Source organism: Solanum lycopersicum, chromosome 3, assembly GCF_036512215.1.
Source record: "Solanum lycopersicum chromosome 3, SLM_r2.1".
NCBI classification, from domain to species: Eukaryota; Viridiplantae; Streptophyta; class Magnoliopsida; order Solanales; family Solanaceae; genus Solanum; species Solanum lycopersicum.
The window spans coordinates 41,377,441-41,398,027 of record NC_090802.1 but is presented as its reverse complement, the minus strand read 5'-3'; positions in this window follow the sequence as shown (position 1 = coordinate 41,398,027).

The window sequence follows — 20,587 nt, the reverse complement described above, 5'->3', positions numbered from 1 at the left end:
CAGGCGCAACGGGCCATCACAGACTGCGAAATCCCAGTCTGGGTCGGATTTCTTGATACGTTTTAAGGGACGTTTTTGACAATTCTTGCCTTAATTATAAAGTTAGTGGGTTAATGTTAATAAGTCTAATTACATGGGGGTTAAAAAAAATAACCTTAAGTTAATTAGTGGGGCATTATTGCCATCTTTTATTCTTAATTATATACTAATTAGGGTAAAACAAAGAGGGTTGGAATAAGAAAAAGAAAAGAACAGAAAGAGAGAGAAGGGAATCGATAGAGAGAGAGACGATCGAGAAGGGGAAACACAAAGCTTTGGAGAAAATTTGCTTGCTTGATCACTAATCTTCGGTGGAGGTAGGTTTTGGTTTTCATGCTTTCATAGTAAACTCTTAATAGAGAATGATATGTATTGGTAGTATTGTAAAACCCTGCTATGTGCTTAATTGTATGCATGCATGAACGTGATTATATAATTGTTATTATATTAAGCATGATGAAGTTACTGAATCCCAAATCTTGATAAAAACCTAATCTCTATTTAATGATGATGCCTTGGTAAGGAAGAAGGCTTGATGAGTTTATAGAATGAGATTAGGGGATCGGGTGTCACGAACCGACACATAGAATTAGGGGATCGGGTGTCACGAACCGACACGTAGAATTAGGGGATCGGGTGTCACGAACCGACACGTAGAATTAGGGGATCGGGTGTCACGAACCGACACGTAGATTTAGGGGATCGGGTGTCACGAACCGACACGTAGATTTAGGGGATCGGGTGTAACGAACCGACACGTAGATTTAGGGGATCGGGTGTCACGAACCGACACGTAGATTTAGGGGATCGGAGTGTCACGTACCAACACAAGAGGATTAATGGATATGAGGGAGCGGAGTGTCACGTACCGACACAAGAGAAATAAAGATAATGAATCTTGAAAGATGTTAATATACTCAATCTAATGAACATGATTCCCAAATGAGTATGGTATTGAGGCTTGAGTCCTCATGTGTGAACTTGACGGTAATTGTTAATGATATAGTGGTTGTTTTGCTACATGTTGAGTATCATAGTTGATTTTATGATATTACTTGGTATATATTTTTTTCTATTTTAAGTTGGCCGATGATATCTAATCAGTACCCGTGTTTTGTACTGACACCTACTTTTATGTTTTGTTCTTGTTTATTTGTGGAGTGCAGCAAACGTGCCATCGTCTTCAACTCAATAGTAATTCAAGCTAGTCTTACTACATCGGAAATTCAGGGTGAGCTAATGCTTCTAGCTTGGACTGGATCTTCTTCTTCAAGTCTTGATGCCTTGAACTTCCGGCATGGACTAGCTTCTTATGTATTTTTAGCTTTTAGAATACTCTTAGTTTAGTCATTTGATCATAGATGTTCTTGTGATGATGACTTCCAGATTTTGGGGAATAATAGATGTTGAATTGTAGAAGTTAATGAATTGGTCTTTATTTAATGAGTTTATGTCTTCCGCATTACTTTCTGTTAATATTATATTGAAATGTTAAGGTTAGATTGGTTGATTCGCTCACATAGGAGGGAAAGTGTGGGTGCCAGTCGCAACCCGGTTTGGGTCGTGACAGAAGCTCCAAAAGATTCTAAGCAACCAATTTAAATAAGTTTCTAAAGTTTAATACTTATCATCCCAAAATCTGATAGTCATCAGATCAAGGACATCTAATCTCCAATACTAAGTCTAAGAATATCGAATACACTAAAATAAAGAATAAAATGGTATGTGTCCGAAAGTATAGGACATCATGTCGTGACCGAGAGAATCCAACACGAGCTTGAATGAATAGCTCACCCTGTAACTTGATATACGGGAGGCTGGCTAGAGCTGAGGGAAATAAGAAGTCATAGGTACACTCGCTGCATTTCATAAAAGGAAAACAAAGAAGAAAACAAGTAGGACTTAGTACGAGGCAACATGTACTGAGTAAGTATCATCGGTCAACCCAAAATAGTAACTAATATACAAATAATAATAGTATGAACTCAACTATAACACTTAACATGTGATAAGCAACAAACAACATGAACATGTGTCAATAACAATAAAGTAAGCACGTATTAAATCAATGGTATCAAGATCACACATGAGGACTCATGCATCCAAACCAAACCATTTTGGGAGTTGAGTTCTTTGAGATTAAATATCTTCCATTTATTCAATATATTTTTCCTTTAATATTATCGTGTCGGAACGTGTCACTCCGATCCAAAAATACCATGTCGGAACGTGACACTCTAATCCAAAAATACCGTGTTAAAACGTGACACTCCGATCAAAGAATACCATGTCGGAACGTGACACTCGGATCCAATTATACTATTAATTTATCCTTTATTATCACCTCTTTCAATTCATTGTTATATTATTTTCATCAAGCCTTCTTTATTCAAGGCATCACTTTGATAGATAGGATTAGAGAATATAAATTCTACGGTCTCAGGATTTCAGACCAATCACAAACCACACAACCAAATCACACAATCACACAGTCAAGTACATAGAGAACTTCATAATATAATTCAAGGCATATCAATCACTATTAAGAGTTTACTATCAAATAGCATAAACCATAGCCTACCTCCACCGAAGAACCGAATTCAAGAAAGCTCCAATACTTTTCCTTTCCTCAATGCTTTCGAACCTTTCCAATCTATCAATTATATATACATAATTTGTAAGTTTAAAAGCCTATAATAACTCATGTTATTCTATGTTACCCAAAAATTCACCTAATTCTATGATCAATTTCCTAAGTTCAAATCCAAGGATAAGCCTTAATTCCTCCCATTAGCATAATTTTAATGTACTTTATATAATGTACTACACCTTATATTTAAATACGTATTAAAATATGTTAAAACTTGAACCATTACGAACTACAAAATTTTACATGTCCAATAGAATCGATGACATTCTCTTTTATACAATTCATTGTTATCTATATAACATATAATTTCTAAAACTAATTAAATCAAACAACGTATCACTATTTTGGTATATAAAAAAAAGACTCATATACTAATATTCAAACCCACGTGATTGGCCAACAAGTTTCAACCCAATTTATTTTATAAAATTAACAAATAACGTCCATCCTACATTCGCCAGTCACTGTAATCTCCAATCTTTTAAAATAATAATTTCCTACACTACATATTCTAATCATTAACTTCTAATTCTTGGCCAAATTTCATGCCATAATTATTCCTACCATTAATTAACAATAACTAGGAGAATTGGGTTCATGCACTTTCAATTCAATATCATTCCAATTTGTTTACACATTAATGGTTAATGGCCGCCTACCTTTTTCATTCAACAATTTGTACTTAAACCTATCTCGTAGCAATTTAGCATACACCTGAACATTTATAGTTTTACAAGAACTAATATATTCTTTCCACCAATTTGCATGTTACGAATTCATAAAGAAACTTACAGCTAAACAAATCCACGCTTAATCTTTAATGTAGCTGCACAGGTAAGCTGTCTTTCTCACTGTTCTTCTTTTTTCCTCTTTTCTTTTCGTCTACAGATTATTTGTTACCCTAATTATTATACTCATATAATTATAATAGTGATAAAAGGGACCCACTATTAATTATATATTATTTCTTAAACATTAATTAAATAAATTAGTAAAACTACCCCACTAATTTCATATTTATAATCATGAATAGTCCAAAACACCCACTTAAATCTATCAGAATGTATTTTCTAACATAAAAATTTCTAGTGCCCAAACCGACTACATGGGTTGTTACAATAGATACCAATTTACCCATCGTTCGTCCTCGAACAATCAAAAGAAGGAAAGGCAAGAAAGGATAGTTATCTCATTGATTATTCCAAAATATTAATACCCATTGTCTCATCTCAATAGTATCAAAAACTAGAGATCTATACCTCCCCTCATAGAATGTCTCTAATATAATTGCCCACATACTTGGTTTATCAAACTCCACATTCATTGAAGTCAACACTCTTAATAATAACAAAACGTATAACTACATCGATCATCTACCTTACTCTCAAACCATCATTAGTATCAAAGTATGCTTCTCAAATACATGTTCAAACTATGGCAATCTCTTTCTATTCAAGCATTTCGTGACAGATACGAGTCCCAAATAAGGCCTATAGCACTAATTTCAAATGTGATAGTACCTTTTCATCGAGACAAAACTATTAATCACACCCAAAGTCAACTCTACACAACTTTCACATACCATTCTTAAGGTGCCATTTTAAACCATTATATATATCATGCCAACACTTAGGAAAATTCTTTGTCACTCAAACTATTCTGTATACTATAAGCTCATAACCTCTATTAACCATCAAATGTCCATGTAACAAACCTTAACATTCTATGAAGTCCCATCAATAGAGTAGTATTAACCCAAATTTATTCTTAATAACCATGTAGAATTATATCTCACCGTTTACATCATTCTTAAGTCTTCTATCCTAATTTGAGCAATCTAACCTCATTGTAAAATACTAAAATTTTCATACCTCATTATTTGTCATCTAAATCAAAACTCATTTTTTTTAAGTCGATGATAAACTCCTAGTAACTCTGTACCGAACTAGTTCACATCTCACAATTATATCTAAACTCATAGGCAAAAATTAAAACAACCATCAAGTACACCCCATGGATTTACATGAGAGGTCTTATTCTTTCACTCTTCTCAAATTCTTTTCATGGTGCAAATTCTAAATATCTCACTTCTTCAATATATCAAACTCTTGTTTATCTAGCTTGCTTACCGATCTCATGTTTTACTAATAATCCATGACATTTTACTTCACACTCTAAATCAAAACTCTGAGGGTAAACCCTTCCTTAGATCCTTTAACAATCAAAAATAACAACTTTATGGTCCAAAGCATGCATAAATTCTTTCACGTGCTCAATAACGATGCAATCAATCGTTTCTCATCTTACTAATTCATACCTTGAAAAAATATACCACCAAAATTCAGATTTATAACAAAAAAAAATAAAAATAATTTGAATTATAAGTTCAATTGTGTAACACAATGCCCTTAATTATCTACATTTGCTTATACTTTGAAGATTTTTACGAATCACCTTATCTTAGCTTATCATTGATTTACTCTCCACCAACCATACCATATGCTTCACTAAAAATCCAACCGTACTCATTTCTAAATTCAACAGTACAACAGAACCTATCATCTCACTCAAGTTGAACGTCTGTACACTCTTCTTTTAAGTTCAATTCAATAGTGTTTAACCAAGTTGATTAACCTGTTATGCTATTACCTTAACCAAAACAAAATAGATGAAATCACGCAATTTTGAACCCAATTCTCGATCCCTTTGAAGATACATTTTTAGTTCTTACAATCAGAGAAAATAATTCTGCTCTCACTTATTTTTCTTAAGGCTACACATCCCACAAGTTTTATCTTATTTTAGTTATGATTCCAGCTCCTTTAAATTATATTCGAGTGTGCCCTAAATCTCCTTAAATTTATCAAACAACCACATTAATCACTAAATAGTAGAAATATCAACCTTAGATACTCGCAAGTTTTTATCACCATACAAAATTTATTTGCCCAATAATTTTTATTCTATAATTTGAATCTCCGTCACCATCCATCACTTACTCCTATCACCATCATGTATTTGTAAGCCCTTTTCATCACCACAAAGTCAATTTTTTTTCCTCGACATGACACCTTAAACTCAGATATAGTAATCAAAATGAAGGGACTAACAAATTTTATATTCACTTTCTTACTAAAATCTTCATTTTACTTCACCCAAAGTATACCCACTAGGATTTTCTTTCCCTATAAGTCTGTCATGCTAGTATCAATCTACCTTTTGAAGCTTAAGATAAAACCACCAGTCCTCACTCAAAACCCTCAAGATACATTGCACAGTTTAAGTTGTGTTAATAATTGTACCAAAGATCCACCACTAAAGATTTTCTTTAAATAATGCTCAACCACTAAAATTTTCCTTCAAAATAATGCTCAATCTAAGTTCGTGTAGTAATAAACTAATTAGTTTCTCAAATGTGAATGCAACACTAAATCTTATTATCTGACCATGTCGTACAACTTTTAACTCCATTATTAATTAGTATTCATACTTGACAATCGACACCTGTTTCCACATAACCCTAGTGCTGCCACACCGTGAAAGTCCATTAGATACCTTACTAGAACACATCATACCTGTCCATTATATCGTACCCAAATAGCCCACATATTTCTACCCATTGAATAATTGCAAAACATTATCGAATATGTTCTCTCTCTAGACCAAACAAATTGTTTTACTTCTTAGATCAATTCAATAACAAAATAACACACTTCCTAACTCTAACCAAGTAAGCATCGATGACTTTCTAGAATATACCCTCACTCTATGAAGTCATAGTAGTGTCTTTATTAATCGACACTCGACATGAGACTACCACCACATTTTGCGATTGAGAAAATATATCTATTTGTAAGGATTTATTTTTTTTGTTTCTGTTGTTGCTATTTACACTTCAAATACTCTAGCAGTACCCATATTTGAAATAGAGTGAAGAAGTTCAGATACCAATTTGTATCACCTAGATACCAATTGGATTCAAATAGTAGCACGAAAGAAAGAAAGAAAGAAATGAGCTTTCCTAAAGTCCTATAGCTTCTTGAAAAAAAAGTAAAGGTGTCCCCTTACAATTCTGCAAGACTATACTAGACTCGTCCTTGTGTGATGAGATCAACGAACCTAACGCTCTGATACCAAGTTTGTCACGACCCAAAATGGGTCGTGAATGACACCCACACTTACATCTTTAAGTGGGCGAACCAATACATCGAAAACCCAACATATACCAATAGTTCAACTATAACTAATATAAATAATGCGGAAGCTCCAAAAGATACAAAGCAACCAATTTAAATAAGTTTCTAAAGTTTAACACTTATCATCCCAAAATCTGATAGTCATCACATCAAGGACATCTAATCTCCAATACTATGTCTAAGAATATCGAATACACTAAAAAAAGAATAAAATGGTATGTGTCCAAAAGTATAGGACATCATGTCGTGACCGAGAGAATCCAACACGAGCTTGAATGGATAGTTCACAGTGTAACTTGATATGCGGGAGGCTGGCTAGAGCTGAGGGAAATCAGAAGTTATAGGTACACTCGCTGCATTTCATAAAAGGAAAACAAAAAAGAAAACAAGTAGGACTCAGTACGAGGAAACATATAATGAGTAAGTATCATCGGTCAACCCAAAATAGTAACTAATGTACAAATAATAATAGTATGAACTCAACTATAGCACTTAACATGTGATAAGCAACAAAAAACATGAACAAGTGTCAATAACAATAAAGTAAGCACGTATTAAGTCAACGGTATCAAGATCACACATGAGGACTCATGCCTTCAAAACAAACCATTTTGGGAGTTGAGTTCTTTGAGATTGAATATCTTCCACTAATTCAACATATTTTCCTTTAATATTATCGTGTCGGAATGTGACACTCCGATCCAAAAATACCGTGTCGCAATGTGACACTCCAATCCAAGAATACTGTGTCGGAACGTGACACTCCGATCCAAAAATACCGTGTTGCAATGTGACACTCCGATCCAAGAATCCCTTGTCGGAACGTGACACTCTGATCCAATTATACTATTAATTTATCCTTTATTATCGCCGCTTTCAATTCATTATTATATTATTTTCATCAAGCCTTCTTTATTCAAGGCATCACTTTGATAGATAGGATTAGAGAATATAAATTCTGCGGTCACAGGATTTCAGACCAATCACAAACCACACAACCATATCACACAGTCACTATTATGCAAGGCATATCAATCACTATTAAGAGTTTACTATCAAATAGCATAAACCATAACCTACCTCCAACGAAGAACCGAATTCAAGAAAGCTCCAATACTTTTCCTTTCCTTAATGCTTTCGAACCTTTCCAATCTATCAATTATATCTACATAATTTGTAAGTTTAAAAGCTTATAATCACACATGTTATTCTATGTTTATCTTAGACCCAAAAATTCACCTAATTCTATTATCAATTTCCTAAGTTCAAATCCAAGGATAACCCTTAATTCCTCCCATTAGCATAATTTTATTGTACTTTATATAATGTACTACACCTTATATTTAATTACGTATCAAAATATGTTAATACTTGAACCATTACGAACTATAAAATTTTGCATGTCCAATAGAATCGATGACATTCTCTTTTATACAATTCATTGTAATCTATACAACATATAATTAGTAAAACTAATTAAATCAAACAACCTATCACTATTTGGGTATATAAAAAAAAGACTCATATACTAATATTCAAACCCACGTGATTGGCCAGCAAGTTTCAACCCAATTTATTTTATAAAAGTAACAAATAACGTCAATCCTACATTCACCAGTCACTGTAAGCTCCAATCCTTTAAAATAATAATTTCCTACACTACATATTCTAATCATTAACTTCTAATTCTTGGCCAAATTTCATGCCCTAATTATTCCTACCATTAATTAAAAATAACTAGGAGAATTGGGTTCATGCTCTTTCAATTCAATATCATTCGAATTTATTTACACATTAATGATTAATGACTGCCTAACTTTTTCAATCAACAATTTGTACTTAAACCTATCTCGTAGCAATTTAGCATACACCTGAACATTTATAGTTTTACAAGAACTAATATATTCTTTCCACCAATATGCATGTTACGAATTCATAAAGAAACTTACCGCTAAACGAATCCACGCTTAATCTTTAATGTAGCTGCACAGGTAAGCCGTCTTTCTCACTGTTCTTCTTTTTTCAATACAGAACAAAATTTTATTTGAATTCCAAGTTTTAATAGAAATTTTTTATTGACGAGCTACAGCAATTGCACCTATTAATGCAACTAAAAGGATTATGGAAATAAGTTCAAATGGGAGAAAAAAATCTGTTGATAAATGAATTCCAATTTGTTGACTATTACATAGAAAATCTTGCTCTATAATCTGGTTTGATCTTGTAGTCCAAATAATCTCGTACCATGACGTATCTGAAATAGTAGTATTTAGTGAAATAAAAAGACTTAAACAAACCATCGAAGTAATTCCATATCCTACGGTCCAAAGATGAAAATCCTTGTAATATTCTGAGCCATTCATGAACATCACAACAAAAATGATTAAAACATTTATAGCTCCTACGTAAATAAGTAGCTGCACAGCAGCTACAAAATAGGCGTTAGATAGAATATAGAATAACGATGTACAAACAAGAACCAATCCCAAGGAAAAGGCCGAATAAATTGGATTGGGAAGTAATACCACTCCTAGACCCCCTAATATAAGACACGATCCTAGAAAGACTAAAAGAAAATCATGTATTGGTTCAGATAGATCCATTTTTTATAAAAAATCAAAAACGAAGAATTTCATGACTTTATTGACCTGACCAGGAAAAACACAGTTTTTCTATTTTTTATGATACTTTGAAATTGTTAATTGAATGAAAGTCTAATGGGTATGAATTGACGTAGATGCTTTTATTTTATTGGACCACTATGCATTATTTATTCGTCGAAAGAGCAGTTTAAACCTATCTATTTTTGATATCATTTATCTACTTTGAAACCATTACTATTATAATATATAATATTGAACTCGGTTTTGTTTTCAATCTAAATTAAGCTTAAGCTAGGAGTCTCATTAAGAAACCACTAGTTTGAATTTTCCAAGCAAAAATCTCATTGTTTTAGATCCGAACTAAGCCTTCGTAATTTGTAATTTTTTTGAATCAAATTAAGGGTTTATTCATTGTTTATTTGAGGTAAATTTGAAATTGTTCGAATTTTGTAATCATCAACTACTGACATTGGTAAGCGACCCAAAGCGATTTGATTATAATTCAATTCGTGACAATCATAAGTAGAAAGTTCATATTCTTCAGTCATTGATAAACAATTTGTTGCGCAATACTCAACGCAATTACCACAAAATATACAGATTCCAAAATCAATACTGTAATTAAGCAATCGTTTCTTTCGAATATCAGTTTCCAACTTCCAATCAACAACGGGTAAATCTATAGGACATACACGCACACATACTTCACAAGCAATGCATTTATCAAATTCAAAGTGTATTCGGCCTCGGAAACGTTCCGATGTGATCAATTTTTCGTAGGGGTATTGAATAGTTACAGGTAAACGATTTGCGTGGGATAGGGTAATCATGAAACCTTGGCCGATATATCTGGCGGCTCGTACTGTTTGTTGACCATAATTTATGAATTCAGTTATCATAGGGAGCATATGTTGAATATCTATAAAAAATATTTTATGCTTGTTTCTTTCTCTTGTTTGAGACAAGTCGTGAATCTAGGATATTGTGGTCTTTTACAGTGAAAGAAGTTGGGACGAGGTTGTCAATAATAGATTATCTAGAGAAATCGGTAAAAGAAATTTGCACCCAAGATTTAATAGTTGGTCCATTCTCAGCCTCGGTAAAGTCCATCTTGTTGCAATGGGAATGAACAAAAACAAATAAGTTTTGGCTAATGTGATAAAGATACCAATTAGTGTTCCAAAGACTTTACCTCCTTTATTTATGCCAAATATATCAGGAGTAACTAATAATCCTGTTATACAGAAAAAAGTAACTATTATGCCCTTTTCTGACGAATCGTATAGTTTTACAATTTCATTGACTAAAAAGGTTATCAAATGAATTGTAATTAGAATTGAAACGATCGAAAAGGAAATGTGAGTTAATATATGCTCTAAGGTTGAAAATATCATAAAAAATCTTAAAAAAGAAGAGTCCCTTAATTACATAATTCTAAAATGGAAATCGGGAATTGAATTCATTATAAGATCTATTTATCCTTTCTAGAAGATGGTATGCCGCCACTCGGACTCGAGCCGAGATGCAATAGCACTGCTTCCTAAGAGCAGCGTGTCTACCGATTTCACCATAGCGGCTTGTCTTGAACTCATAATAGCCTATGAATAAGCAATCGTCGAGATTGAGTAAGCTATTTTAGTTTAGTAATGATTCAAATGGATCAATACCAACAAAAAGTTGTTCAAATAGGAATTTGAGGTTGAAGGTTCATTATTTTTTATTTGAGTTTAGAGTCTTAGTTTTTTTTATTTAACCTGAGTCTTTCCTATATTTTCCTCTTTCCTCGAATTCAACTCTTGTAACTAAACCGTTCTATACTCAATTAAGGAATATAGTTCAAAAAGTTTTTGTTTTCATTGTTTAAGCAGCAATTTTTTTCCATAAATATAAAATAAAACAAAAAAGGGATTTTGACGACAAAATAGAAAGAAAAGATCCAATTTTGCATCGCTAAAAATTCACAATTAGTCATACAAAATTTCATTGAGCAATTTTCTCTATTGGTTTAAGGGCAAGATATACATGGCGGTCTATATAATAATTCAGAGAAAATTAAAAGTGAGAAAGTTCGAGAAAACAAAAAGGTTTCAAAATAGAATCAATTACTTTCAATGAGTTCTTAACTTTCACTAAAGATTTTTATATACGTTCTTCTATAGACATGCAAATATAGAATTTTATTTGCATTTTATTCTGCAAATAGGTCGATGAGAAAAATAAAACTCCCCACCTTGGAATAGAAATGATCTTTATTCTTTTGTCAACAAAAAAGTTATGATTCAGTGAATAGTAAATAGAGGATTTCCTAATTTTATTATTTTCTATATCAATCAGAAAATCGAATAGAGTTATGTTATATATGGATTGGTGAGCTAATCAATATCAAAGAGGAAAGGGAAATTGTTCAATTATTCAATTAGATAATAATTGAAGAATAATTGAATAATTTTTTTCAAACTGATTCAAATTATTCTAACGTTTTATTACTTATTTATTTTTGTTTGGAGTACAAAAAAACTTTTTGAATTACCGGTAGAAAGAGATATCGCTAATGAAAAACCCTTTAATGCTACCTCATACCCCTTCCTTTTCCAAATATTTTTACGAATACGCTTTTTTGTGGTCGAAGTGCGTTTTTTTGGAACTGCCATTTAGAAATTCAAAAATTACAGATTGTTATAGCTGGATGTGAAAGACATCTATTGTTCAAAACAAATTCTTTTTACTACTATTTATTTTAGAGCTAATAGTGTCCTCCCCAAATAAAACATTATCGAGATAGGCAAAAGCTATGTGAAAGTTGCAGAATACGGGAAATAAAAAAAGAAGGCCAATATTTTTTTTCATGTTTTTCTATTCCCTAAAACATTCATAATCGTAAAAAAGAAAAGGTTCTCTATTCACTGGTATCTTTATTTCACATTCTTTTTGATTCATCAAATCTATACCTATAGAATTTGATAATCGGCTATTCTGTAGAAATGAAGAAAGAAAATTTGTTGAACTTAATATCAAAATAAAATAACGAATCCCAAAAATAGTTGATTTATATTTATGGTTCCACATTTTATTTACAAGCAATAAAATACCTCAAAAAGTTTAAAGATAAGAACCGCGTTTTACTTCAGTAAATGAAAAAATTCAATCCCCGTTCGATTCACTTGGCAAACTTGGATAAAAAATAGGCTTATTTCAAAGGAGACTAATAATTAATCCCTTTTATATCATTTGACCAATCGTAACTTCGTGATTTGAATAGTTTAAGTATTTAGCAAAGACTCTGAATAAGTAAGAATAAAAAATTCTATTTATGTTTTAAATTAGTTTAATTTAGTCCATATTTTTACTTTTTATTGACTCCTTTCAAAAGAGGTAAGATCCGGTGAATCGGAAACAATTAATTAAGAATTCAAAACTTTTTTATGGAACGGGCATATGAATATGCGTGGATCATACCTTTCATTACACTTCTAGTGCCTATGTTAATAGGAGCGGGACTTATTCTTTTTCCAACGGCAACAAAAAGGTTTCGCCGTATGTGGGCTTTTCAGAGTGTTTTATTGTTAAGCATAGTCGTGATTTTTTCAATCTACCTGTCTATTCAGCAAATAAATAGCAGTTCTGTTTATCAATATGTATGGGCTTGGATCATTAATATTGATTTTTCTTTAGACTTCGGATACTTGATCGACCCACTTACTTCTATTATGTCAATATTAATCACAACTGTTGGAATTATGGTTCTTATTTATAGTGATAATTATATGGCTCATGATCAAGGCTATTTGAGATTTTTTGCTTATATGAGTTTTTTCAGTACTTCCATGTTGGGATTAGTTACTAGTTCGAATTTGATACAAATCTATATTTTTGAAAATTGGTTGGACTGTGTTCCTATCTATTAATAGGATTTTTGATGTTACGAATTCATAAAGAAACTTACCGCTAAACGAATGCACGCTTAATCTTTAATGTAGCTACACAAGTAAGCCGTCTTTCTCACTATTCTTCTTTTTGCTCTTTTCTTTTCTTCTACAGATTATTTGTTACCCTATTTATTATACTCATATAATTAAAAAGTGATAAAAGTGACCCACTATTAATTATCATATTATTTCTTAGCCATTAACTAAATAAATTAGTAAAACTACCCCACTAAATTCATAATTATAATTATGAATAGTCCAAAACATCCACTTAAATCTATCAGAAAGTATTTTCTAACATAAAAATTTCTAGTGCCAAAACCGACTACAGGGGTTGTTAAAGAAAATCAAGATGGATTAATGATAAATATAATAATTTTAAACCTAGGAAGATGATATAAAAAATAGGAAATAATTTATATTTAATGTTAGAAAAAGAAACAGCAAAATTAGAAGATAGTCTAGCAGCTATGATAAGAATAACAAAAGAAAATGAAGAAATAGATAAATCAAAAGAAATTGTAAAAATAAAAATACAACCAAAACAAGAAGTACAACATTTAGAAGAAATAAAAAATACAAGGATAAGTGAATTAGAACAAGAATTAGCTAAGTTAAAATTATTATATGAAATTAAACAAAAAGAAAAGAATTCGAATTAACAAATGAAATAAATGATATAAAACAAAAATTAAAAGAAAACCTTGAAGTAAATGAAATAGATGAAGTAAACGAATCAGATACAATAAATGATCAAAACTCAGAAATAAGTGATATAAGTGAAACATACACAGAAATTCTAGAAATAGTAAATAAGCCGAAAAAATTAGAAATAAATACAGGAGATATGAATAAACCTAGAACATCAGGAGTTAAAACCTCAAATAATAGTCCTAGAAATAGTCCTAAATGGACACCACCAACTTATTATACAAAAAATTATGAACAATCAGACTGAGTGAATGTAATATAGAATAGCAAATTAAATAAAAAATGAACACCTAAACCAATAACAGAACAATATAATTTTTTAGATCTAGATTGTGTTACAGATATAAATAAAGCAATGTTAATATGGATAGGGAATATATCTAAACAACTGGTTGATAATAAAACAACAACTAGAGAAACGCCGAAATATAGAGAAAGAACATTTGAAGGAACAACAAAATTATGGATAGAAAATTTACCCATAGAAAGTGTAGAAGTACTTAGAAGTGTTTAAAAAATGGATGGATCTCCATCAGCATCAAATATAGATATACTAGATAAATATGAATCAGCAATAAGAAATGAATTCGGAGGTATGACCACAGATATAAGAGAACAAAACAGAGAAAAAATAATAAATAGACAACTTATGACAAAATTTGCTATATGTAAAATGTGTTACATAGAAGAATATACATGTGAATTTAAATAATATTACTACAAAACAAAATACAATATAAATGAAGCAAGAAAAATAAGGCAGCAATATTTTACAAAATTACCAGAACCATTGTAACGACCTGTTTAGTCGTTTAGAGCAGTAGAGTTTATTTCTTGTAATAGTTGTCTGGGTCGATGGATCACACGACGCACCGTCATGGGCACGACAGACCGTCGAGGGGGTCTCGTTCCAAAACACTTAGATTTTTGAAATTTGGATACTGAGATCAACTCTCTGAACTTCACAACGGAAGAGCAGCACAGACTGTCGTAGGAACGACGGACCGTCACAGGGTCTTAAATGAAATTGAGTGTCTGAACTCTGTGACGACTCAGCAGGACAGACCATCGCATACACGACGGACCGTTACAGGCTGCGTAACCCTGACAGGGTCGGATTTTTGTTAAAAGTTTGAAGGGGCATTTGGGACTATTCCTACTTATAATTATAAAGTTAGTGGGTTAATGTTCATAATTCAATTACTTGGGTGTTAAAGGTGATAACCTTGGAATAAATAGTGGGTTACTTTTACCATCTTTTATACCTAATTATATGATAATTAGGGTAAAATAAAAGAGTTTGAATAAGGAAAAATAGAAAGAACCGAGAGAAGAGGGGAGAAGAACGAGAGAAGGAGAAACGAAGAGGAAATCAAAGCATCGGAGAAGTAGATTGCTTGATCACGATTCTTCGGTGGAGGTAGGTAATGGATTATGCTATTTCATAGTAAACTCTTAAAAGCGAATGATATGTATTGGGTAGTATCGTAAAGTCTTCTATATGCTTAATTGTATGCTTGCATGATGTGATTATGTAATTGTAATGGGTTGGAAAGATGAGGTTGTGAATCTTAAACCTAAAACTATGTCTCTGTTAATGATGATGCCTTGGTATAAAAGAAGTCTTGATGAACTAAAAGAATTAGGTTAATGGATCGGGTGTCACGTTCCGACACCAGGATAGTAGTAGTGGATCGGGTGTCACGTTCCGACACCAGGATAGTAGTAGTGGATCGGGTGTCACATTCCGACACCAGGATAGTAGTAGTGGATCAGGTGTCACGTTTCGAACCAGGATAGTAGTAGTGGATTGGGTGTCACGTCCCGACACCAGGATAGTAGTAGTGGATCGGGTGTCACGTTCCGACACAAGGATAGTAGAGGATCGGGTGTCACGTTCCGACACAAGGATAGTAGAGGATCGGGTGTCACGTTACGACACCAGGATAGTAGAGGATCGGAGTGTCACGTTCCGACACCAGGATAGTAGTAGAGGATCGGAGTGTCACGTTCCGACACTAGGATAGCTAAAAGAATGAATCTTGAATTATGTTAATATACTCAAATTTAGAGAACCTATTTCCCAAACGAGTATGGTGTGGAGGCGTGAGTCCTCATAGATGTGCTTGGGTTGTGGCCAATGGTTATTGTACTTGTTGCTGTTACCTGTTGAGTATTGTAGTTGATTTTATGTTATTATCTGATATATATTGCTTTCTATTTTGAGTTGGCCGATGACCTACTCAGTACTTGTGCCTTGTACTAACCCCTACTTGTAATTTTCTTCTTTGTTATTTGTGGAGTGCAGCAAACGTGCCATCGACTTTGACTCATCCCCAACTCTAGCCAGTCTTCAGCATATCAGATTTCAAAGTGAGCTATTGTTCCTAGCTCAGACTGGATTCTTTCGCATTCATGTCTTGATGTCCTTGAAGTTCGGACATGGACCATCCGTTTACTTATTTTAGCTTCTTACATACTCTTAGATTTAGTAAATTGAGGATAGATGTTCTTGTGATGATGACTTCCAGATTTTGGGGATAGTAATTGATAAACATTAGAAGTTATTTAATTGATTTCGTTAATGAGTTTTAAGTCTTCCGCATTATATTCTGTTTATTATAATTGAAATGTTGGGGTTTAGATTGGTTGGTTCTCTCACATAGGAGGGTAAGTGTGGGTGCCACTCGCGGCTCGTTTTGGATTGTGACAAACTTGGTATCAGAGCATTAGGTTCGTTGGTCTCATCACACAAGAACGAGTCTAGTACAGTCTTGAGGAACGGTAGGGGGACACCTTTACTTTTCTTTGAGAGGCTATAAGACTTTAGGAAAATTCCATTCTTTCCTTCTTTCATGCTATTACTTGGATCCAATTGGTATCGAGGTGATACAAATTGGTATCTGACAATCTTCACTCTATTTCGCAGATTGTTAAAACTAGAGCAACAACCGCACCAACACTAACACCGGCAAGACAAGATGCGTCTGAACCAGCCACTGAGGCTGTAGCTTAAAGAGGAGCAGTGGTAAGAGGCCTTGGTAGAGGTCGCGGGAGGACGTCTTCTAGAGGAAGAGGATAAGCACCTGGCCCATCTAGTACTAGGGCGGTGACTCCTCCACCGACTGAGGAAGTATTAAGAGAGGGTGAGGAAGGGGAGAATGAATAATTGCAGAATGAGTAATTACCACCCCAACCTACCCCATTGATGATTAACCAGGTTCTTGCTTATCTTAGCGGGTTATCCGATCAAGGCCAAACGCCTCCTGTCTTTTCTGCACCAGCGCCTCAAGTTCCGGGAGTACAACATGCCGCTGTTGTGGCTCCCCGCATGGATGCCTCATTGGAAATAGGCACGTTTCCTCGGTTGACTACAGGACCTATAATGACAAGTGATCAGCACGAACTTTTCAGTAAGTTCTTGAAATTGAAACCTCCAGTCTTCAAGGATGCTGAATCTGAGGATGCCTATGATTTCCTGGTTGATTGTCATGAGCTGCTATATATGATGGACATAGTAGAACGATTCGGTGTTGAGTTTGTGACCTATCAGTTTCAGGGGAATGCCAAAATGTGGTGGCGGTCATATGTTGAGTGTCAATCAGCACAGGCACCACCTATGACTTGGGCATCATTCTCTAGCTTGTTTATGGAGAAGTATATACCCCGGACTTTGAAGGATAGGAGGAGAGATGAGTTCCTGAGCATAGAGCAAGGCAGAATGTCAGTTATGGCATATGAGGCTAAGTTTCGTGCATTATCCAGGTATGCCACCCAGCTTTGCTTAAGTCAAGAAGAGAGGATTTTTGTGAAGGGATTGAGGTAAGATTTGCAGATTCCAGCCTTACAGGTATCTACTGCAGCAAAATCCTTTCAGGAAGTGGTAGACTTTGTGATAGAGGTGGAGGGGGTGAAGCCAAACGATTTCACCATGGCGGCGACATCTAAGAAGTTTCGTAAGGGAGGTGAGTTTAGTGGTTCTTACTCCAGAGGGCAGAGTTCAGGAGGTTACCCAGCCCGACCTATTCAGTCTTCACTGCAGCTGCAACTGGGGGTCCATGGTAGACCAGTCAGCATTTCTCTGAGTTTGGAGGTTATCCCCAGACTTCGTCGTTCTCACAGAGACCCATGCTTGACTCCAAAGATTGTTATGGATGTGGAGAGACTGGACATATAAGGAGAAATTGTTCAAAACAGAGTTACAGACTCCCAATAGTCATAGGTAGAGGTGTTCACAAGAGAGGCCGCCATTCTGGAGGACGTGGTAGCCAAGGTAATGGTGGTCACCAAATCAGCCGGGGTGGCGGGCGAGCTGGAGCTACTACAGCGCAACATTGTAGAGGCAACGAGCAGACAGGTGATAGGGCCCATTGTTATGCTTTCCGTGGGAGGTCTGAAGCAGAGACATCTGATGCTGTTATCACAGGTAATCTTTTGGTCTCTGATTGCATGACTTCTGTATTATTTGATCCTGGATCCACATTTTCATATGTATCTTCCTCATTTGCTACTGGTCTTTATTTACATTGTGATTTGCTTGACATGCCTTTTCGTGTCTCTACTCCTGTGGGTGAGTTTGTGATAGTTGAGAAGGTGTATAGGTCTTGTCTTGTGACTTTTGTGGGGAGCAATACATATGTAGATTTGATTATTCTAGAGATGGTGGATTTCGATGTAATCCTGGGTATGACTTGGCTTTCTCCAAATTTTGCAATCTTAGATTGTAATGCTAAAACTGTGACATTGGCCAAGCCTGGGACAGAACCGCTAGTGTGGGAGAGTGACTATACTTCCAATCCAGTTCATATCATCTCCTTTCTTCGTGCTAAGAGAATGGTTAGTAAGGGTTGTTTAGCTTTCTTGGCACATCTCAGGGATCATACATCCCAAGTACCTTCGATTGAGTCTGTCTCGATAGTCCGTGAGTTTCTGGATGTGTTTCTTGCAGACCTTCCTGGTATGCCACTAGATAGGGATATTCATTTTTGTATGATCTAGACATGGGTACTCGCCCCATTTCCATACCCCCTTATAGAATGGCTCTAGCTGAGTTAAGGGAGTTAAAGGACCAACTTCACGAGTTGTTAGGTAAAGGTTTTATTAGGCCAAGTGCATCCCCTTGGGGTGCTCCTGTTTTATTTGTGAAGAAGAAGGATGGAAGTTTTCGGATGTGCATAGACTACAGGCAACTGAATAAGGTAACTGTTAAGAACAAGTATCGTCTTCCTCGCATTGATGATTTGTTTGATCAGTTACAAGGTGCTTGTACATTCTCAAAAATTGATTTGAGATCTGGTTATCATCAATTGAAAATACGGGCAGCGGATGTGCCAAAGACTGCTTTTCGAACCAGGTATGGGCATTATGAGTTCTTAGTAATGTCTTTTGGGCTTATGAATGCCCCTGCCGCTTTCATGATCCTAATGAATGGGATTTTTAAGCCATACCTGGATCTCTTTGTCATTGTATTCATTGATTATATACTGGTATACTCAAAGAGCAAGAAAGAACATGAGGAGCACTTGAGAATGGTATTAGAAATGTTGAGGGAGAAAAAGGTTTATGCCAAATTCTCTAAGTGTGAGTTTTGGCTACATTCAGTGCCCTTCTTGGGGCATGTGGTTTCTAAGGATGGAGTGATGGTGGATCCTTCTAAGATCAAAGCAGTGAAGAGTTGGGTAAGACCTACTTATGTTACAAAGGTAAGGAGCTTCGCTGGTTTAGCTAGCTACTACAGTCGATTTGTCAAGGGATTTTCTTCCGTTGCTTCCGAACTAACAAATTTGACTAAGCGGAGTGTTCCATTTGTATGGTCGGACGAGTGTGAAGAAAGCTTTCAGAAGCTCAAGACCTTGTTGACTACTGCACCAATTCTTACCCTGCCAGTAGAAGGTAAGAATTTTATTGTTTATTGTGATGCATCTTATTCTGGTTTGGGTGCAGTGCTAATGCAAGAGAGGAATGTAATTTCTTATGCTTCGAGGCAGTTAAAGGTGCATGAACATAACTATCCGACCCATGATTTGGAGTTGGCTGCAGTTGTGTTTGCATTAAAGCAATGGAGACATGATCTATACGGGGTTAAGTGTGAAGTCTATACGGATCATCGTAGTTTAAAGAATTTCTTTACTCAGAAAGATTTGAATTTGAGGCAGATGAGGTGGGTGGAACTACTGAAGGACTATGATATTACTATCTTGTATCACCCTGGAAAAGCAAATGTTGTGGCGGATTCTTTAAGTAGAAAAGCAGGGAGCGTGGGAAGTCTAGCCCACCTACAGGTTTCTAGACGCCCATTGGCTAGAGAGGTTCAGACTTTAGCTTATGACCTCATGAGGCTAGAAGTACTAGAGAAAGGAGGATTTTTGGCCAGTGTGGAGGCAAGATCTTCTTTTATTGACAAGATTAAGGGAAGGCAGTTTGCTGATGAGAAGCTGAGTCGAATTCGGGAGATGGTATTAC